Source organism: Ursus maritimus, unplaced genomic scaffold (assembly GCF_017311325.1).
Source record: "Ursus maritimus isolate PB19 unplaced genomic scaffold, ASM1731132v1 scaffold_9, whole genome shotgun sequence".
Lineage (NCBI taxonomy): Eukaryota > Metazoa > Chordata > Mammalia > Carnivora > Ursidae > Ursus > Ursus maritimus.
Window position 1 is genome coordinate 67,066,985 of NW_024427107.1, and position 23,691 is coordinate 67,090,675.

General features: G+C 40.6%; 1 long non-coding RNA gene across 2 annotated transcripts; it reads right to left on the bottom strand.

The window, feature by feature from the left end:
- Positions 1-1,692: 1,692 nt before the first annotated feature.
- On the bottom strand, positions 1,693-20,191 carry LOC103661687. 2 transcript variants are annotated; one of them, XR_568209.2, is made up of 4 exons: positions 20,066-20,191; positions 10,560-10,653; positions 3,502-3,647; positions 1,693-2,295 (listed from the first exon to the last, which is right to left on the bottom strand). It is a non-coding gene; the product is annotated as an uncharacterized LOC103661687 (long non-coding RNA). The 2 variants fall into 2 exon arrangements; XR_568210.2 differs by lacking the exons at positions 10,560-10,653; positions 20,066-20,191 and adding an exon at positions 3,967-6,400.
- Positions 20,192-23,691: the final 3,500 nt, after the last annotated feature.

Consider the following 23,691-nt stretch of genomic DNA (forward strand, 5'->3'; position numbering starts at 1 on the left):
ACTTGGTTTATCAGTAACTTATTGCCATTTAACAAACCACCCCCAAACTCAGTGTCTTACCATGAGCCTTTTCACTAGCTCCTGAATCGGCGGTATCTGCTAGAGTTGTTTTTGTAAGCTCTAGGCATCTGGCCTCCAGACCTAGCTGAATGATCTAAGGCAGGGTTTCTCACAGTTAGAGCAAGGGGTTAGTTGGTTGGGTTCAGAGAACTCAGCAGGGGCAGGTCTTCTCCAGGGACCTCTCATCAGCGGACTGGACTTCTTCAGTTGGCACTCTCAAAGCTGTGCTCCAAGGGAGTAAGAGCAGAAGTGTTTACTTGGACATTCTAACTGGATACTCAAGTCAAAGGCTAGCCCAGATTCTGTGGGTAAGGAAACTGATTCTACCTCTTGATGGGGGCAACTGACCATTTCTGATCTACCACACCCGGCAAACTAAAGCTGGCACTTCCTTTCAATGTCAGTCTTCATTATCCTACAGGAAAGCATGACTCTGAGTCACTGGATACCATTAGGTCCTCTGTTACCTGCTCATAAATCTCCTGCCCCTTTTTCTTGCCGCATTTATTATTTCGTAATGTCATAACAAATATTTATTTGTGGGCACATTTGATTAAATCTGGCTTCCCTCCTCCACAGCAACCTCTGTGATGGCAGGGGGAAAGTCTCTACCCTCCGTATGCGCCAAAAGCCAGGCCCAAAGTCTCCATCCAGTAAGCATTTATTGACTGAACACAGCATGTGAAAGCCAGTTGGGAGGAAAGTAGCGTAGAAGGTAGAGGACCACTTCTGAGGCGGAAGGAACTCATTGGGTTACATAAACACTCCACCTTCGGTTTTCACATCAGGAAGCTGAGCGTTCACATCATGGGTGCCAATCAATGCCCTTGAAAGCAGTAGGAGATCAGTGACTTAATTTTTAGTGAAAAACAGGCATACCTTTCATCCTCATATATTTTTAGTGCATGAAAAATCACAGGTAAACGGAATTATTAACTCCTATATTGATTAATTAAAATTAGCACATTCTAAAATACTGCCCTAAATAATGATATGCCATCTATGTATAAATAAGTATGGGTAGATGGTAAAGAAAGACAGAAGCTTTAGGCCAACCACGGAAAGAGTCTCTGTAACGCTCAGGTGTCTTTTTTTTTTTTTTTTCAGCAGGTGGGGAGAATTTCCCAGGGCTAACCTACTCTCTTGTCAAAAATACCCATGATTTGTCAGTTAAGCCCCTGATATTTTTAGTGCTGGAAAATCTGTCAGAATGACCAAAAAGGCTCACATTTACAGAGTAGAAGAAACAAAACCACGTGGGTAGACTGAAATGAAACAGTCATTAGTAGTAAGTTTGAGGTTGGTTGCTCTTCAAAAAAAGAAACAAACCCGTTTCTTCTGTTTTTCCAGTGCTGTCAGTCTTCAGGGGCCCCTTTGTACTCTCTGAGAATCAGAAATATGCCTACCCATTTTTGGTTTCCTGCCATTGTGTTTAAAATTTGGATTTTACGTGTTTGAGGTAATCACCAGGGTAACCTCTCCAGTGAAATGGACCTAAGTTAAGAATAGTGTACTTTCAGAAACCCAGTGTTCCGTGGGTTACAAATGATTGACCCTCATGCTGTTCCCACCAGGGCAGATGGCATCCTTTGTAAATCCTGAAGCATGAGGTACTATTTTTTTCTCCTCTCACATTATTCTCTTTTTAATTTCCCCTAACTTAAAATATATCCAAAAGGACTTCCCCAAAAGCACTGTGACAGAAAGAGTTTTCAAAAAGCATGAAGAGAGTTGGTTTTTTTTTTAAGTTTTTATTTAAATTCCAGTTAGTTAACATACAGCATAAAAGAGCATGAGAGAGCTGTATCAAAGAGAAATCATTTTCACCAGAGGTTTAAAATATCTCTGGGCAACAGGCTTTCATAATTTTAGCAGTATTAGGATCAGATATGTATTCATGTAGGCTAGACTGTGATTACAAACAGATCCAAATTGTAAGCACTCAGCACAATAAAAATTTTTCATTGTATCATTATGGAACAGTCCAGTGAGGTGACAAATAAAGTGGTGTGTGCATCTGGTCCCCAGTCACTCAGGAATCCAAGCTGGTAGCGAATCTGCCATCTTGAACATGTGGCTTTGGAAGTCATCCTGGTGTTGCCATCTGAGTCAGCCAGAAGAGAACAACGGAGTAAAGAATGCGTGGAAGGGCCCATATCATGTTTACCCACATTCTGTTGGCTGAAGCTCAATCTCATAGCAGCAGCAAACTGAGAAAGCTCGGTGAGGCCACCTCTGTATATGAAGAAGAAAGAGGAAGACAGTAAACAGTATCTGAAACAAGATACCAACACACGCACAAAATTAAAGCTTTCAGTAAGAGAACACTGTTCTTCAGTATTAGTTCCCATTACTTCGCGAAGTGACCTGATCTCACCTACTGGACCAGCTTTCACACTATCCTTTAAAATACAGTATTTTTCCAGTCTTCCTGTCTCTTGCTTGTCTATCTCTTCAATCTGTGCTGTGCACTGTGATCAGAACTTTTCTAATCCGTAAATATAATTGCATTCTTACTTTTATTCTTCAATAGCTCCCAGTTATTCCCTGGATGAAGTGATATGCTCATGGCGTACAGGCCCTGTCTTAATCCAGGCCCTTAGAGTGTATGGTGTAGAGGTTGGGAACACAAGTTTATTTAATGTAATTCTCATTGTACCAAACTATTGTGAGAATTACATTAAATTTTTACCTTGGACTCAATCATGTGTTAGAAGGGATAGGAAAATGTTTGACTCAATGCCCAGGACTTCGAAAGTATTTAGTTAACATTTACATCTTCTTTCTCCTGGAATAAATCACTGCAGGCCTCTCCTCACTGCCAGCCTGGGTTTCTAACACTCAAGACGGACCCTTTAATAGATTCTATACATTAGTATCAGCCCCTTTTGAGGTGTCCAGTGGAGGACTTTGGGGAAAAATGATTTTTCTAGACCAATGCTAAGCATTCCTGAACAGTTGACAAAGGACACTGTCTCCGGTCCTTAGAGTCTCTCCCAGGATTTGTAATATCCTGTTTCTTAGAAACCATTTCAAACTACAGTAAATGCAGTACAGACGTAAAAGAACTAGGGACACTGATAATGAAAGCAATGCAACAAAATTTGCAAACTCAGGAAATACGCAAATGTGCAACAATAAGGGACTTCACCTGTCGTGAAATGCCCCAGGGAGCACAGGAGGGCTGCGATTTACCAAAGAGGATGTGTGGACCGCACAGCCCCACGTGCCGCGTGGGCTTCTGTGGACCCAGCTTGTACAGTCGTGAGAGACTGGAGGCTGATGGGCCTTTAATTTTCTGCACTTAACAGCCTAAATAATGAACATCACAAGGGTTCAGTGGGTTCGTAATTATCTGTGCTACAGTGAATCTCTCGGGGCTTTCTCTGATTTGTCCTTCCTGGGAAGGTGTGAATAGAGGGGGCAAGAAGAAAATGAAACCTGAAAAGGAAGCAGTGCCTCTTCTTCCTGGAGGACAATTCATTTTGGGGAAGTAGCTTTCATGCTTGCAAGGAATCGAGAGGTTTCTTGCGTTGTCTGCCTTTTTTGCCAGTGTCTTCTCTGAAGCTCAGCTCAGAAGTAAGCTTCTGTGGGAAAAGCCCCAACAATGGTAATCATAATAGCTAAAATTTATGGAGCACAGAGGTTCAGTAGTCAACACAGTTCTCAAACAGAGAACAGCCACACCCGTTATCTACATTTCACAGAGGAGGATACAGAGGCACAGGGAAGTTAGTAACTTGACCAGGGTCCTACAGCGAACAGATGGTATCTGCAGGATTCTAAGCCAGGCATTTGGATTCTCGGGCCGGCCTCGCTAGTGTTAGCCAAGAGTATCAATAACAGTGAATTAACAAAAACACTCTAAACCTTTCATACTCTTTACAGTAGACAATGTTTGTTTACCTATACGGTCTTGTACTGAGATGGGTCCTAATCATTCCCATTTCGCAGCTGCAAAAGACGAGTCAAAGAGAGCCGAAGGGTCTTGATCACTGAGTGAGTGTCAGAACCAGGAAGCCCGTATTTACCATGCAAGCTTCACCACAAATGGTCTGTGGTGGTGAGGGAGTTGCTTTACTTCTCTAAACTTCTTTAAACCAATTTCCTCTAACATGGGAATAATAAGAGTTTACCCCGGATACTGGAGCATCAAACGAGGTTAGATCTATAAACTGGTGAACAATTCATGGTGCACATCAGGTCTGTGATAAATATTTGTTATAATCATTGGTAAAATCATCTCCATTATTAGCAGACTTCATTTTTATACAGTATTGGAAAAAATAATGGATAATTCCTCCACAATGTTTCAACCTTTCAAATATACACTCCTTACTCTGACAACTACTTAGAAGAAATTCTTCCAAGTTAGACTTTGAACAAAGAAAAACTCTGCTCTAGCAGGAAGCTGGTGAAGTAAAAAGAGGAAATTTTACTTTATAAGCACTTTTCCTTTCTCCTGGAGGTGGACACTAAATGATTTGTGTGTGCATTTGTCTATGCAGCTCTCAAAATTAAAATTCCTTAGAGGGAGCCATTGAAAACCAATCATTCAAAAAGCTTAAAAAATGACATCTTGAAGAGCTCCTTGGTGCTAATCCATCAAGGTTAGCAATGATTCAACTGTGATTCTTTATTCAGATTCACCTCTCCCACAATATTAAATGCCATAAAGCTTTGCAGCATTGTATCCCAATGAATGAAGACACTAAGAAGAAAGTAGGGTGAGCAAGTGGGAGGAAAACCCTCAGATGAGCTACTCATCTGAGTACCCACCCAAGCTACTCTCTAAAAAGAAAAAGAAAAAGAAAAAGAAAAAGAAAAAGAAAAAGAAACCTCTTTGGAAAGAGTGATCTCTTAACCCGACAATTTCTGCACTTAATAGTGGACTGATAGGATCACTTATCTCAAATAGTTGAAAATTTGGATGAGGTTTACAATTGGCTTTTCTCAATTACCTTGAAAAACATTTCCAGCAACGTTCCACACCCAGCCCTGAGACTAATCCTGCAGTTGGAGGAGTACCGTGTTCCCATTTTTGTAGAGGAGAGAACTGAGAACAGAGAGGTTATTTACTCCAGATCAACAAGTCAGTAAGACCAAGAACCAGGAATGATAGCGTCTTCACCAAATCTCCCGTTCTTCAATTATTGTTAGTATCTGTAGAATGTTTAGGTTAATAATAGCTCAATAATAGTAAATAATGCCCTTCTATAGAATCTAAGGCTTAAGAGTTAGGATCGTCTATTTATAAAATAAATTAAATGCCAGTCATTTAACAATATTTATTGAGCACATCTATAAACTAACCTTAGGCCAGGGGTAGATATGAAATATAAGGCCCCGTGTCTGTTCCCAGGGATGAAGCATACAGTGTAGTTACATGAATATAAGCCAGATTATAAACAAAATAATAGTGTTTGGAAATCAGTCATTACTTTAGGCCAACTTTTCCTGAGCTGTAAGGTGTCTTACTAGCTCTTCCAGGTGTTAATAATTGGTCTGCCTTTAACAAACTGAAGTGGAAAGTGGTGCTTCATAGTGGGGACACTTTCTATGGAGACACAGTATCCACCTCTTAGAGTTGCACAGCGTAGCCCATCCCGAGTTCCTAGAGTCACACCAAAAAATGAAAACCTGTTTAGCTTTCTTGAGCCAGCATCTCCTAAACATTTCATCATGAAATAAGTTTGCTCAAAAACTCTGGTTGAAGAAACAGTGCTGTAGAACACCGATTCTCAAACTCGAGAATACATAAAAATCACGTGGGAAAAATTGTTAAAATACAAGTAGCTTGGCTCTACTCCCAGACATTCTGATTCAGGAGCTCTGGGGTGTGGCCTCAGAACTTGCATGTTTTACAAGCTCCCAGCTGATCCAATGTTGCAGGTTTGAGAGAAATTTGAGAAGCATCTCTGAGTAACAGTTTCTAAATGTTTTTGTAGAATGCCAGACCCTTACTGTTGACTGAGGGGTGCCCCCCACAAATCCCTATGTCGAAGCTCTAACCCCCAATGTGATTATATTTGGAGATATAATTAAAGTTAAATGAAGTCATAGGGTAGGGTCCTTATTCCAATAAGATTAGTGGCCTTATAAGAAGAGAAAATGGTGTCCCCCACCCCGGCCTCCATGCACATGCTTGTGAGCACACAGTGAGAGGGTATCCACCTGCAAGCTAGGAAAGAAGCCCTCGCCAGAACCAGACACTGCTGGCACTCTAATTTCAGACGTCAGGCCTTGAGCAAGCTGTGAGAAAATAAATGTCTGTTGCATAAGCCACCCAGTCTATGGTATTTTGTTATGGCGGCCCAAGCAGACTTAGATGACTCCGAGGCCCCGGATTTTTTATAGTATTCGCAAATGCATATAAATAGTCTCATGCACATAGTTGCATCCCTTTAAATAATATACCAGAAAGGATACCTGATCTAAGCAGGAAAGAAAGAATGAAGAGAGGAGGATATTTTTAGAAGACCATAATTCAAACTCCATGTCTACAGTTATTAAGATATGTGACTTTGAGCATGGGTAGGAGGGCATTTCAAGTCAAGGGGAAATTATGCACAAAGCTGAATGAGAAATGTCATAGGTTATGCAGGGAATGAGCTATTTTGCTTGGCTGGAGATGAGACGGAAGTTGTACGTAAGGAAGAACGTTCTTAGTTGAAAGTAACAGAACATTTAGAACAAACTAGTTGAAGTAGTAAAGGGAATGCATTGGCTGGCATCACTGAAATATCTAGAGGCGCAGCAGACTTCCAGTTAGACTCGGTCCAGTTGTTCTAGCCCTTCTGGAATGGAAGACCCGGGCAGCCGGAAGCTTTCTATTTTAACGGCTGTCCTCCCGATACCTGGCGTACTGCCTGCATGAGACTAGGCACTCAATGAATTCATGGGGAGCAAAACAAATAAATGCCCTCAAAGACCTGGTTTCTTTCAGTGTCACTCTTTGCTCATGGTTTCCACTTCTTAGTCTGACTCGCATCACGGGCACAAAAATGGCTGCTATTAACTTCCATGTCTTTACATATGTCCTTTTCACACCTGCGAGAGACAATCTGCTTCTTCTCTAAACCAGTTTCTTCTTCCCAGGCACCCAGGTAGTCTACATTTCCCAGGCTGTCTAAAACTAGGCGTGGCCATGCCATGGAGTTCTGGACAATGGGATGTGAGCAGCAGTGATAGTCACCACTTGCCCTTGCGGGCTCCCAGACACACACCCTGTGCTCTTTCCCAGACCTCCTCTTGATGCCAATGACAGCTATCTATTGCAGTTGGCAGAGCCATCATGTTTGTATCTTTTTGGTTTTGGTGTTGCATTTGCTGTACTTGTTGTTACAGCAGCTTACCTTACCTAATAAAAAAGCAAACAGAAATAGAGAAAAATAAGGCATTTTGTTTGAGGTTTCTCATCAGAAACACTGAGATTCACTCTCTTTAAACTGACTTAGTTCATGTGACCATCCCTGAAACAGGCACTAAGTGAGGGGAGGGCAATATGCCGATTGACAGCCAAGGTCACAGGGTCCAAACTTGGAACTGAGTTTTGGCATCAGTTTCCCTAGAACCACAGAGACACCCAAGTGGAAATCAGACTCTGTTGACAAAGAGGAAGTAGATTTCAGGAAAGCAACTAGCAATGCCCTTGAGAAGTCAGAAAGTTCCAAGTTAGGGAGGATTTTCCATTAAGAAATTTGTATGTCTTTTGGTAGCCAATTGGAGGCCATTGAAATATTTTAAGCAAAGGAGTAACATTGTCAGATTTTTTCAATTATAAAATGCTTTAGCATAGAAAAAAAATTATAGAGAATAATATAAGTAAGAGTCATACACTCACTAACCTACTTAATCAAATGTCATACTTTGCCATGTTTAAATCAGATTTATTTAAATTAAGGAAACATAGCTTTGGCTTAAACATACTATGTATTCTGCTTCTAACACATCTCCCTCTCCTCAAAGGTAGCCACTTTCTGACTTTGATAGTTGTCATTCTCATGCATGATTTAATATTACTGCTGATTTCTGTGTATACAGAAATGATTACAGAATTGTTTTTTGTTTTTCAATTTTATATAAATGGTATCAAATGATTAAATTTTTTTACCACTTTGCTTTTTTAACTCAATCTTTTTTGGGATTGCAATGCTGATATTTCTTTAGATCATTCATTTCGACTGTAGTATTATTTTTCATTGCATGAATATGGCATGGTTTATTTATACACTTCCCTACTGATGAACCTTTATGTTTTTTCCATATTTTGGCCATAAAACATCATGCACATGTTCTTAACATTCTTGTGCATTTCTCCTTGTGCACATATGTTGAAGTTTCTCTAATGTATTCTGGGTTATATTGCTGGGGAAAGGCTATGCAATTTTTCAGTTTCCCTAGATGTTAAACCAATTGATACATGCATGGTCAGTGTGAGAGTTCCTGTTGCCCTTCATTCACCATATTCACATTTACATGGAGTATGAACGACCTATGGGTCAGGTTGACTGATTAGAAAATCACTGCCAAAGCCAATGTGAGAGATACTGAGGGTCTGAGGCACATAGACATAATAGAGACAAGACAAGAAAGGCAAGAAGTTAACATGTTTAGGGACAAAACTCATAAGACCCGGTAATGGATTATGGAGACATGAGGAAGGGGATAGGACCAAGACTCTTTAGTTTCTAACTTGAACACAAGGAGGAAGCTTATATATAGTTAGGCTGGTGATGAATCCCCTTAGAACATGTTGCCTTTGGAGGAATGGGAGGAAACCAAAAAGCATGATCAATCAGGCACTTGGATATTTAGGTCTGGGGACAGAGACTAGATCAAAACAGAACACAAAAAATGTGGAGTTGTCAAATTAAGTGAAATTCAAAGAGTTGAGCTGGGAAAAGTCTGTAGACTCAGAAGACAAATGAGGTGAGAAGATATCCCTGGGAAACAGACTAAAGGAGGAGCCAGTGTGTGTGACATCACGGCAGCCAGAGGAATAGAGTTTAAGGAGTAAGTGGTCAACCACATTAAATGCTGCAAAGAAACCAAGAAGGTGAAAACTAAAAACTAAATATTGTTGCAGTGAGGCCATATCAAAGACATTTTCAGTGCAGTAGCATAGGAATAAATGTTTGCAATTGTTTAAGGAATTAAAAGGAAGAAGAAGAGCAAATTCAGATAGCTAGTCTTTACAAGCTGGGTTCTCTGCAATCCAAATGAGATGGAGTTTGGATGCAAGATATTTTTTTAAAATTTAAATTCAATTGCAAGATGTTTATTGGAAATCAACACATGTGAAAGGAAAGAATGAACCTAGAAAATTTGACTTCAGAGTCCATGTGTTTAACCACTATGCTGTAGTCTTTCTATCCTTGGGGGGTGGGGGAAGTCCATCTCATGCTACCAAAGTCAGATTCATCAAATCCTTCTGTGCCATGTGATCACTATTTTCATCCTTATAGCCCTACTTGGGAAACTGAAGTAAAGAGGAGAGCTTAGAACATAAAAGAAAATGTTCTCTTTCTCCCTCACCTTTGCTGTCTTCGATTTTCCCCACTACTGGTAGAATGAACACTTAGAAAACTATGGGTAAGCATGTGCCTGAAAATGAAACCCCATGATGATGAATTATGAATCCTTGTAATAGAAAGACCAAGGGCATTGACGTATGAGCTCCACTGCTACTGATTCAGTGACTTAGGCTCACTAAGCCTGATCACAGGCCACAAAGCAATGATCATGGCATCCCTTCTCTACCATGGGGTTCCTGAAGATTCAGGGAGGGCCCCCTGTATTAAAATCTTTAGCACAGCTCCTGCCACATGACAGGCCTCACTATGTGGCAGCTCTGGATACCTCTGCTGGGGGAGCAAAGGCAGCCTGCAGATCCCTGGATACTCCCTGGGAAGAGCTGGGATGAAGCTGTCAAGGCTGGAGATCTGGCAAAGATATCTTCCACCTGAAACAGACTTCACTTAACTTTCAGCCAACTTTCTTAGGAGTTAAGAAGTGAAAGTTGAACTTGACTATCAAGGAACAAACCAGTTGTTAACTGGGCCCCAGGAGGAAGTCAGCAAGCTCCACCACATCTAACAACGCCCTACTGCTGACAGCCCTTCCCCCAGGTCAGGCAGCTGTACACCTAACTCTTCCATGTCCCAACTGGGGGAGGATGAACGAGCACCCAGAAGAAATTATTTCACTTCCTTCCCAGAGTTGAGAAGGGAATGAAGGAATCAGCATGTACTGGATATCTCCTCTCTGCCGACTGCCTTATAGAAGTTATGCAGTATTACTATCACCACTAGACAGATGAGAACACAAGCTCAGTGCCTTGTTCGAGGCACACATCTGGTTATTAGGGAGCCAAGATTCAAAGTCATGTCAGCCTGATACCCACGTCCCCATTATTTCCATAACTACATCTATCTCTAGATAGTCTAGGTTTGAAAGCATAGATCCCATGTGAAAGGAGACTGGTTCTTGGAACTTACCTTCTTCGCAAGACTTCCATCATCACTTGCTCTGCCTTCATCGTCTGTGCAAACTCAGCACTTATTGTTGGGCCCTTCTCTAGGAGTTTGCCATCTAGGAGGAGAAATGAACATGTGAGGAAAGAATTTAAATGTTATATAGTAAATGCAAAACCAGCAGAATGCGTTGGTGACTGTGGAGAACAGAGGACTGGGAATTTGTGGAAACCTCTCGAGGAGAAACCTCAGAGTCTTAAAGTGTACATGAGAACTGTAAAGAAAAAGAAAGGAGGAAGAAAATTCCAGTGAAAAGTAAGAGCATGAATAAAGGTAAAGAGGCATAAAACAGCCTGGACATTTTAGTCTTTGGGCAAATCACAAACACGCTTACACAGGCTAAATTCCAGGGGCTGCTGTAAGATACAGATAGGAAAGCTTACGTGAGATATTTTAAGACCTTTGTAGAATATTTAAGAACTGTGGTAGACATTTAATTAAGCACTCCTCTCTTAGTGGCAGAACCCACATCATATCAAATGTAATAAAACGTACTCACATCACACATTGACACATGTATTCAACAAGTGTTTATTGAGCACCTACAATGTGCCAAGCACTCTCTTAGTCATCCAGTATCCCAGCATTAAAAAAAAAAATCACAAAAAGCACCACTCTACTTGGAATGACCTTCTAGTATGAGCAGACAATAAAGAAAGCAAATAAATTATATATTATCCCAGAAGATGTTGCATGGGAGGAAGTCAGAAGAGCCAAGAGATGGATTACAAGATCGCACTGAGAAGGCCATGTTTGAGCAAATACTTGAAGGAGATGAGGGAGTTGGTCAAGCTAAACTGAGGGAAGAACATTCCAGGAAAGGATCCAACCAGCACAAAGGCCCTGAGGCAGATGTGTGCTTGGCATATGTGGAGTGACAAGGAGGCCAGTACGGCTGGGTCAGACTGACCAAGGGAGAAAGTGGTAGGAAATGAGGTCAGGGAAACAGTAAGAAACAAGGGCTTCTTAGGTGAATGGGGATTCGGTTTTTCACTAAGACGAAAGAGAAGCCACAGGTTCATTGTTGTTCATGGAACACTACATCAGAAACTGATGATGTACTGTATGGTGACTAACATAACATAATAAAATAAAAAATAAAATAAAATAAAATAAAATAAAATAAAATAAAATAAAACAGAAGCCAGTGGGTGGTGGGGAGGGGATGGGGAATTTGGAGCAGAGGATGTTATAATTTAACTCAGGTTTAAATGGGATCATTTCAAGGCAAAAGTGAGAGCAGGGAGACAAGACACTGTTGAATAATCCTGAAAAGAGGTGTGCAGGCTTGGACCACGGAGTGAGCAGCAGAGGTGAAGTGGCTGGGCTCTGGGTATAAGAAAGGGTGGGCACGAGACAATGGTATCAGGGATGAGCCAATACTGGCCTGAGCAACTGGAAAGAAGACCCTGGAATTCTATCTGCAGCTTCATTTTGCTTTAAAAATATTTGAAAGAATTATACTTTGAGTTTTATTCACAATTTTTTCTCTATGTTCTTGTGATCTAAACTATGTTTTAATATCAATAAAATTGGCTTGAGTTGAATTAACCTTGATATTACATATCATAGAAATTCTATTAACATCTATTAATTTTTAATGCTTTAATTTTCTTTTCAGTGTTTAGAACACTATATTTATTTTTTGGGTCTCAGGCCACCAAAAAGCTTGTAGTCCTGATCACTGTTCTTATAATGGGTGATGAGTAAAACATCCCTGCTTGCCATCTTAGAGTTGGGAGTCAAGAGCAGAAAAACATAATAAAAACACATGTATGTATTTTTAACTAAAATGGCTTGGGTTCTAAACCTCATATAAATTATTTTACTTAATTCTCATAACACACCTATGAGATATGTACTATTACTGCCTCTATTTTAAAGATGAGGAAACCAGAGAACAAAGAGGTTGGGTGAACACATCCAAGGTCACAAAGCTATGTGTTCCCTAAGCTGGGATTTGAGTCCTGGAAACGGAGTTCCCAAGGTCATTGGGTTCTCTTAACAAGTCCAGTGGTTTACAGTCAGGAGTGGTATAATCTCAGGAAGCATTTGGAAATGGAGAGCCCATTCCTCTTAGCCCATTCCAATGACTGGAGCACCACTGTCTTCTGGGAGGGGCAGAGAGTGTAAACATCTTTTAGCCAGTAGAACCATTGTGCCATGAGGAACTGTCCTTCCTGAAAGGCCAATAGTGCTCCCCTCCTTTAGAAATAACAAAGGCTCAGCCACTTCTTCACCGTGTTACCCATTTCTGCCTTTCAGATCAAATGTTTGGTGACAAAGAAGGCATTGGTGAGTTTTGTGAACCCTCTCATGTCTCCTTCTGCTCTCTGTATTTGCAGTCATCTCTGTTCTGAGCTGGCTGTAAGAGTCAAATTCCATGACATTGGTTTTGGGGGATGGGCAATTCTTCAGGCTGTCCTGAAATTCTAGTTATTAACTGTTGCTCAACGTAAGCAGAACACTGATTGGGATTTGATTTCAATTTCTCTTGCAATAATACATACTCTACATGTAAAACTAATTAATGTAACATTGTTGGGAAAATTATGAATGAACATGGGGCATTAAGTCAAAGAGGGAGAGGTGGAAATATCTAGGGTGGCCTGAAAACTCGCTTTGAGACAGGCAATCTCATGAATTATGAAAGTCAAAGCCACACAACCAGTGAAGGACAGAGTCTGGATCTCGAGTCAGAGGTGAGCCCATAGCGCATGCTCTAACAGTACACCAGGTTTCCTCTCAGTACTAGGAGTCAGAAGAGCTGGGTTCTAATCCTAATTCTGCTGTTACCTGGCTGAATGATGCTGATTGTGTCATATAACTTCTCTCAAGTCTCAGTATCTACATCTACAAATAAAGAAAGCTAGAACACTAAAGCCTCTCCTGTATCTTCCAATCATTGCTTTTATAGGCTTTTGCTCAGTAAATGGTTTATTCTATTTTAGGGAAACAATCTTTGTCCTTATGTTGTTGCCAGACTTATCGCTCTTAACTGCTATAACTGCTTCTCTTTGTTGAAGACATGCACTACGTCAGACATGGTGGGCATGTAGGCTTTGGCATTTTGGCTAGGTCTAGCACGTAGAATCTACCAGCGGTTCCACTAGCCATCTGAGGCCACCGGGCTCTGTGTCATACCATGCCAATTGCAGTTAAGCAAGGATGAAAGTTGGCTTTCATGATTTGGTACCGGAGTTTGAGACAGAGCAGGGTCTTTAGGCCTGGGTTCGTACCCCAACTCAGCCACTCTCTGGGTGTGTCGTCACAGCCAAGCCTGAATTTAAATGTCACTTTCTCAGAGAGGCCTCACAGGGTCTCCCAAGTTATCTCAGTCCAGAACACTGGTTTTGCCCTGTGATAAAACCCATCATATTTAGCAGTATACAGTAGGCATTTAATAAATACTTTGAGAATGAATGTTGAATGAATGTTTGTTGAATAAAAACTCGTGTGACCTTCCTCAGTCTTGACTTCACTCCTGTGAAGTAGGCCAAGGACAAACCAGAGTTCTTACGAAAAAGAAAGTCAAAACGCTTCCCTGACCGCAGTAGTAAACACTGTTACGACGGTAAATAGTGTAATTACAGTCTGAAATAAACTAGTTTGAAAAACAAAGCTCAGATCCAAATGAGGCTTTTTCTAGTTCAGAACCTGGAGTTAGAGGGAAACCTGAGGAACCTGAAGGTTACCGAGTGTCTATGATGAGCCATGTGCCGTGTGTGATACTTGTTTAAAAGTACGAAAGTGTGAATTTCCAGAGGAAGGAAACAGAGTCCTGAGAAAAGCAGGGTTTGCTCTAACTGTTCACACACTGTAGTGGGCCTCCTTGGCTTCTTCTTCTGAGTGGGAACTTTTGAGGCCACTACTGTTAGAAGGAAAAAGTGTGTGATGCTTATCAGTGTTCAGAACCAGAAAATGCCCTCTTCCGCTCCCTAGGTTGGCCCTGTTGTTGTTCAAGTGCTGCCTGTGAACAGACACCCACAGAAGACGGAAAAGATGAATCCGCAGATTGCTGCACACACAGGCTCGTCTCGGCGAGCGGCAGACACTGCAGGGTCGGCTCTACCAATGAGTTACTACCCCATTTCAGGATGACCACACCTTTCTCAAAGGGGCAGGGGCAGGGGCAGGGGCGGGAGGAACATCACTAGGGGCATTCTAAGAGGGCAGCTGGGTTCCTGTCCAGCGTAAGAGTCAGAAGATCCAGATTATTGCCCAACATCTATTGCTTGCTAGAATCCTCTGTAAGCCTGTTTTCTCACCTGCAAAATGGGTCACTGAACGGTCACAAGTTTGTGTATTCATTTTTTGTTCACTGAATATGCCTACAGCAAACATGTGTTATTTATGTTTTTATGATGATAGGTTAGTCACCATACAGTACAACAGTAGTGTTTGATGTAGTTTTCCATGATTCATTGTTTGCGTATGACACCCAGTGCTCACTACAAACGTGTTACATGTATGTATCGGAGACTATGCAAGACACTTGAATTGCTGCGGATAAATTACTGCAGGGAAGGAGTCACCATCTAGTGAAGGAGAAAAGTAGGAAAGCGAACAATGAATTTAGCAAAACTTCAAAAATTCTTACTGAGCTATAGGAAGAGTGTCATGTGATCACAGAGGAAAAATCGAATATCTCATTCTGTCCAGGGGAGGGGAAATTTTCGCTGAAGTGAAGATATTTGAATGAGTCTTATAATGTGTGTTCGAATGTGTCATCTTAGTAGGTAGAGAAGTGTGTTCAAGGCAGAGAATGTCCTAAAACAGTGAGTCACAAAATGGCACAATGCCTAGCCGAGAGTAGCCACACAAAGTATTTGTCTTATGAATGAATAAATGTATGAATAAATGAATGAGCATTTGGAGAAGCATAAAAAACTAATTGTTGGGGTACCTGGGTGGTTCAGTTTGTTGAACGTCCAGCTCTTGATTGTGGCTCAGGTCATGATTTCAGGGTCAAGGGATCCAGCCCTGCATTGGGCTCTGCGCTCAGTGAGGGGTCTGCTTGGGTTTCTTTCTCCCTCTCCCTCTGCGCCTCCTTTCTCTCTCTCTTTCTCTCTCTCAAATAAATAAATAAATAAATAAATAAATAAATAAATAAATCTTTTTAAAAAATTAATTGTTCCTGGATGGACTACATAAGATTTAGAGAAGATGGCAGAGTAGAGTAGAGATAAAACTATGGGAGAGTTTGGGATAAACTTAAATATCCAAATAAATAGTTTTGACATAATTGTGTTTTTTCCCTAACCTAATTTTTTCTAGCAATTGACTCAAACTCTTGTTTAAATCTGAAAGTGCTCTTTATATCTTTGAATATGCCCATGTTTCAATCTTGAGTGATGGTTTAGTTGGGGAAATTGAAGACAACTTGATACAATTGTAACTAATCAAGTAGCAATTTCATAGTAAAGAGCTACAATTTTTAATTACACATTTATCTATTAGTCATTCACTTACTACTTATTAAATATACATTTATCAATAACCCATTTATTAATTTTAAAAATGTATATTAAGCACTTACTCCCCAGGCATTGGGCTAGGACCTGGGTATTTAGTGGTAAACAAAGCAATCATGCTTTCTGCATTTATGGAGCTTATAGTCTGGTGGGTAGAGAAATGATATACAGATAAGTGTTCAAGTCAGTAAGTCAAATAGAGGTAAGTACTAGGAGAGAAATGAACAGTGTGCTAGAAGAGAGAATAATGGAACTTGATGACTTAATCTGAATTAATTGATAGGACAGTATGGTAAACATTACCTCCCCTGGTAGCAGACACTGCTTATTGCCGATGTGTTGGCCATTTCCCTTTTTTCATTGCTGATAGCATCCGTTTGTTCCGAAGTGACAGTTTACACAGCTTTAGTAGAATCACCATGACTGATCTATGTTTTCCATAGTAAATCCACTCTTCTTTTCTAGATATTCATTTTCCAGTCTCTCTTGTAGCTAAGGGTGACCTGTGATATAGTTCCTTCCACTGATACATAGAAAAAAGTCTTCAGGGGAGCCTCTAGGAAAGATTTCACATCTTAATTTAAAAAAAAGAAAAGATGAATACTAGAGAAAACCTGCCCTTCCACTTTGTTTCTTCATCGAAATTTTGGTGGGAAGTTGTCGTGTTTAGAACTGCAGGAGCCACAGTGGTCTTAAGATGATCAAAAGCCAACAGAAAAGGATAAGTAGAAAACCTTTGGTCCTCAATAATGTGTTTTTCCTGCACTAATCTTAAAATCAAATACCTCCAGATACGCAGTTGTACTGGGAAATTAGATAGCTTTGTGAATCTAAGAATGGAGGTTTTTTTATTATTTGCAGCTGAAAGCCACAAAATTGTAGGCCTAAAAAAACAGGGTTGTGTCTATTTTTTTAAATGGATTTCCCAGTATCTTCCAAAGTGCCTGGCACATAAGAGTCACTTAATAATCACCTGTTTAATGAGTGAATAAAGGATGGAAGGGATTAATGCAAATTGCATAGGCAGTAGAGGGTTATAGGAAAATCAATTTTGAGATAGTCTAACCTCAGTCAATCATGCCTTCACAAGATTAGACCAAGGAGTTACAGAGGGCATTGGATACAACCGTACCAGAATGATTAACTCAGTCCTGAGTGGTAGAGGTTTGTTAATACAAGCACAAGACCTGCCTCACCAAAATTGTTCCAGAGGCAGTATTCTTTCTCTTTTGGCCAATTATTAGGTCAGAGAAATTGGGTTTTGTCCTCTCAACCTCTATATTTCACAGTCTATTTTCCTCACCTTCAAACTAGAGATATATTATGTCTCTCTTCCTATTAACACTTGTGGTTGGGGCGCCTGGGTGGCACAGCGGTTAAGCGTCTGCCTTCGGCTCAGGGCGTGATCCCGGCGTTGTGGGATCGAGCCCCACATCAGGCTCCTCCGCTATGAGCCTGCTTCTTCCTCTCCCACTCCCCCTGCTTGTGTTCCCTCTCTCACTGGCTGTCTCTATCTCTGTCGAATAAATAAATAAAATCTTTAAAAAGAAAAAAAAAAAAACACTTGTGGTTAATATTATACAAGTCTTGGCTAGTGCAATAAGGCAAGAAAAATAAATAAAAGGCATACAGATTAAAAAAGAAGAAGAAAAACTGTCTAATTCAGAGATGATATAATTGTGTAGAATGCAAATCCAAAAGAATGTACAAACTATCAGCTAATAATGGAGCAAGGTCTTCGGCCATAGCAAAATCATTGGCCAGTTAATTGTAGTTCTTTGCACTAAGAACAGAAAATTGGAGACAATGTAAAAAAAAATAACATTTTCAATAGCATCAGAAAATATCAAATTATTAGGACTCTCTCTAATCAAACTTTCCAAGACCTCTACACCAAAAATCGGATACTAATGCTGAGAGAAATTAAAGAAGACTTAAATACGTGGCAAGACTCACTGGGCTTATGGTTTGGAAGACTCAGTATTTCTAAGACGTAAATCTCCAAATTTATCTACAGATTCAATCCAATCCCAGTTAAAATCTCTGAAGCATTTCATTTTTTGTTGTTGGAATATACAAGCTGTTCTAAAGTTTACACAGAATTGCAAAAAAACCTAGAATAGCCAAAGAAATTTTGCAGAAGGAAATTGGAAGACTTACACTGTCAGGTTTTGAGACCTTCTAGAAAGCTACAATTACTAACAGGGTGTATATTGGTACAAGAATAGACAGACTAATGAACAGAAGAGAGTCCACAGAAGCGCAGTCACTGATTTACGACCAAAGTGCCACAGCAATTTGGAGGAGAGAAAATGATGTTCTAAATAAACTGCTGGGTATCCGGGTGTTAAAAAATAAACCTTGACTATACCTCACACAATACCCCCAAATTAATTATAGATGTAATGCACACAAAATGTGAAGGAAGAACTTCTAGAAAAAGAAAAAGGTGTGTTCATACTTTGGGGTAGTAGAGATTTTTTTAAACAGAACACAGGAAAGTGAAAAGGCAAGCCACAGTCTGGGATAAGATTTTTGTAATACTGTACGTGTTTATATCTGATGCAGGACTCATACCTAGAATACGTTAAGAACCCTTAGAAATTAACAACAAAAGGACAAATACTCACTTTAAACATGACAAGAAAATAGTGGAACGGCACTTTATACAGATCATTCATCAGGAAAGTGCAAATCGAAACCACAGTGAGTTACTACCACATATTTATCAGAATTGCTTTAATTTTAAAAAAACAAACAATACCAAGTATTGGTAAGTTTGGGGAGTAATTGGAACTCTATGTATTGCTGGTTAGAGTGGGAATAAACTAAGCTGCTTTTGAGAAACTCTTGGAACTATCTCCTAGAGCAAAACATTTGCCTACACTAGAACCTAGAAACCCTGTTCTTAGATATATACACAAGAGAAATGAAATATACTAAAAGGCATGTACGAAAATATTCATAACCACCTTGATTCATAATAACTGAAAACTGGAAAAAATTCAAACACCCATTAACATAAAAATGAAACAATAAATTACAGTCTAATCATACAATGGAACACTACTCTGCAATAAAAGCCAACTGCTGATATATGCAAGAACATGGATTACATTCACAGCTGTTATGTGGAGTGAAAGTAGTCAGACGCAAAAGAATATGTACAATGTGATTACATTTATGTAAAGTTCAAGGACAGGGAGACCAACTCTAGTGACAGAAGTCAGAATACTGGTTATATAAGGAGATATAGTTGAGAAGGAACACAAGGGAATTTTTTAAAGTGATGGAGGGGCACCTGGGTGGCTCAGTCAGTTGAGCATCTGACTGTTGATCTCAGTTCAGGTCTTAATCTCAGGGTCGTGAGTTTGAGCCCCACATTGGGCTCCATGCTGGACTTGGAGCCTCCTTAAAAAATAAGTAAAATAAAATGATGGAAATATTCTCTGTTTTGATGTGAGTGGCATTTACATAGGTGCGTACAGATATGCACACATCGAAGCAATTAGTAAGCTGAACACTTAAGATTCGAGCCCTTTGTTCACCTTACTGATGTATTTTATACTTCAATTTAAAACGTTAAAAATTTGTAAATTATTATATGTCCCATTTCCTAGAACTGCTGCCCCCCTTCTCTCTCTCTCTCTCTTTCTCAATCTCTCTTTCCATCTTGCTCTCTCTCCCACCCTGTCTCCCTACTTCTATCCCTCCCTTTCTTGAAAGCTAAGTCAAATCTCAGAGAAGTAAAGGAAATCCACGTGGACAAATTTGGATTTAAGTAGGCTATTTTAACCATCAAAACGAAGATAGCAAAATCAAGTTGAGACTTGACTTGCCTGCTTTGGTTATCCGTAACAAAGACTTAATGGATAATTGCCCCAAATCCCAGTTCACTTTATGTTATGTACTTCACTGGTTTCTGGTTTGAATACTAAGGAGGAGTTTACAGCAGAAGAGAAAAATAGCTTCCCAGTAATAGTGGTCGTCACTCACCATGCTCACTGGATACCAAAAAGATGATGGTGTCAGACCAGTCTACTCACAGTGAGCGCTGTGGACTCCAGGCTGATCACGCAGCCCTCTGGGTCTCCCTGAGCTCTTGCTTGAAACATGAAGGGGCTGGGCCATGTGTTCTTAGATATCCTGTTTTGTTCTAATGAAATACAAATAGTCTCTATTCTTCCATGTAGCTAATATTTACTCAGTGTCTTCTGTAAACGAGGAGTGTCATATGAGGGATTCGAATTCAGGAGTTCAGTTCTACTTTATTCAATTATCCTTATGATTTTACTTTGTGTAAAAGAAAAAAAAAGAAAACAATATTAGTTATTTGATGCAAGGATTATCTCCCCCCCCTAGCAATAGGGAGGGATGGGAACTGAGGGTTCAACAGGCAACATTAGCAGTGATATCCTGCTTCTTTCAGAGGAGAAAACAGCCCCAAAGGCATTGGACTGGCAGGTTTCTTAAGTGTTCAGCTGAGTATTTTGGGTCTTTCTACTTCCTTCCTCTCACAGATAGTACAAAGGCAACACCATGTCAGTGTGTGTGTGTTCACATGCATATGCACACGTGCGTGTACACAGACGTGTGTAAGGGTATTTACATGTGCAGTGAATATGCGTAGGTACGCATTTGATTTTGTAAACATGTATGTTCATGTGTGCCTGTGTTTCCTAGCGGTTACATATAAGGATGCACATATGTATGATCTGTGTTTATATGTGTGACTATGTGTGGAGGAGTGTGTGGGGGTGTACAAAAAAGCTGCCCCAGGCTTTATCTTATTCTAAAAGCTGAGTAATAACATGAAAAACATGAGTCAGGTGAAGGGTTAACTGTTTACTGAATACAAAATTCATTCAGAAAACTGTGCTTTGTAACTGGTAAGAGGAAGTATTGACCAGTTTCTCGTAAAGTTACAATAGCCAGACTTGCAAAGGAAACCCCTCCTAGCTTGGAATTTTAGAGTGTTTCCTAGAGTTTGAAAGGTGTCCAATAAATGACCAGGCATTTAAACGAGAAGGGGATGGAGTGGGGAAACCTGGTGTTTACAGCATGAACTCATCTTCCTTTCCATCCACTACTTCTTTCCCCATCTTTCATAAATAATTTTAAGAGGAAACTAATGGATTCATACCTAATATCTTCTCCCTTACCTTTACTTTTTGTTTTCATCATGTCCTGTCTTCTGATTGGGACCAGTGCATAGTATAGGAGAAACCTGTAACCCTGAATGCCAGCTCCTCTTCCTTTCACTAGTTGATCTCAGTTTCCTCATCTGTAATAATGGTCTCAGAAGTGATTGTTATGGGGGCGCCTGGGTGGCTCAGTCGTTGAGCGTCTGCCTTCAGCTCAGGGCGTGATCCCAGGGTCCTGGGATTGAGCCCTGCATTGGGCTCCCTGCTCTGCTGGGAGCCTGCTTCTTCCTCTCCCACTCCCCCTGCTTGTGTTCCCTCTCTCGCTGGCTGTCTCTCTCTGTCAAATAAATAAATAAAATCTTAAAAAAAAAAAAAGTGATTGTTATGCATTGGATGAGCATAAGCTTATAGCTTATAGTCTCCAAGCTCTGTGGAAATAAGGAACATTCCTGGTTTGTTCATCTTTGTCTTGTGTTTAGTACAGTGTTTGGCCTATGGCAGGTCCCTCAAAATATTTGTTGAATGATTGAATATATAAAAGGGTGGCAATTTTTTTATATACACCATTAAGTTCTATTATAAAGTCATTGGTGGTAGTGGTGAAAGAGAGGTACTAGGGAGGGATTTCTCTAATTTGTATTCTATGGATAATTCAAAAGAAGGGGGAGGGGCGCCTGGGTGGCTCAGCCATTGGGCGTCTGCCTTCGGCTCAGGTCATGATCCCAGAGTCCTGGGATCGAGCCCCGCATCAGGCTCCCTGGTTGGCAGGAAACCGGCTTCTCCCTCTCCCACTTCCCTTGCTTGTGTTCCCTCTCGCGCTGTCTCTCTCTGTCAAATAAATAAATAATTTAAAAAAATTTTTTTAAAGATTTTATTTATTTATTTGACAGAGATAGAGACAGCCAGCGAGAGAGGGAACACAAGCAGGGGGAGTGGGAGAGGAAGAAACAGGCTCATAGAAGAGGAGCCTGATGTGGGGCTCAATCCCATAATGCCGGGATCACGCCCTGAGCCGAAGGCAGACGCTTAACCACTGTGCCACCCAGGCGCCCCTTAAAAAAATTTAAAAAAAAAAGAAGGGGGGAAAGAAGGAAGGATAGTCTGTGTAAGAGGCAGAGGCTGGAGACAGCAAGACAGACTGAGCCAGCTCTTGCTCACAGAGACCCTTTATTGTCTTCCCTCCCTGGCTCCAAGTCCTTCCTCAATCTCTATCTTCAGATCTCTTACAAACACAAATCCCTTAATCGACCAACAGGGGGTGCTCCTCTTATGGGCTTGGCACTGACACTGATGGCTGTGATCTGACCAGCAAGGTGGGGGAAATAGAGACTTTTTGCAAATCAGGCATACCCAGGTTCATATTCCTACTCCAGTATATACATAGTCAGATCCTGGTATTAATAGGACTTATTTATACAGGCAAAAACCCACAATATCAGACACTTAGAATTTTGCTGAAATAAAATACACAGCAGAACATAGAACTAATGACTGGTTATCACGGTGTTGTAGTGAGCCTTCCCACAAGACAGAATGTGGGTGGCTACCCAGGTGAGTACCTAAAATATTCAGCATGCTTCGAGATGATTTAGCTAAATTTAGGGGAGTAAGCCTCACACACATCCTCTTTCCCACCCCAGGCCCTATACTTTGGATTCCAACTGTCACCCACATCTGGCTTGAACTATTTGCTCTCATTTCTGTACAGTTTTCTCCTTGTTTAGGGGTCAGTTTACAATTTCCTTAAGTGACCTCATTTCAGTTAAGCCTCAAACATTCCTTCCCCAGTAAGTAGTTGCGGACTTGGTTAGGATCTCAAGGCGCAAGGATACACGGGACAGAATTCTTTCGCTTCTGAAGTTCACCAGTACAGCGACTGCTTTATTGTAACTGGCGCGTGCACCGCGTTCTTCCTCTGTTGTAAACACCAAGAAGAGGCTTTAAGGCCCTTTGTCTCATTTAGTTCCCACCACAGCTCTATGTGGTAGGTACTTTCATTAGACCTGTGTTTGAGATGAGGAACTAAGGGTAAAATGGTTCCATAACTTGCCTAGAACAGTCAAGTTACCGACAAGAGATTCAAAATTCAAATTCAAACAGTCTGAATCTTGAATTGCAAGTCACTTCTGTACTAGAAGAAAAATGAATGAGATGACTCAGGTCCATATCATGGCCACAAAAGTTCAGGGAGAATTCCCTGGTGCAGGATCATTCCAGCTGGGTCTTGAAAATAAATGGAAGCGTGCAGTTAAGGAAGAGAAGTGAAGGCATTCTAGGAGGAAGAGAGCATTTACTAAACATCTCAAAATTACAGAAGTTCCTATTATACTTATATCGTGATGCCAAGGTCATTGGTGAACGCCTTCCTCCTCCCAGTGGGGTTGAGTGGTGGTGACACGGGTGGAAATGAGGCTAAAAGAGTCTAAACTTTCTCAATCAAAACTTGAATGGCTATCTTCTCAATGCCAAAGGAGAATC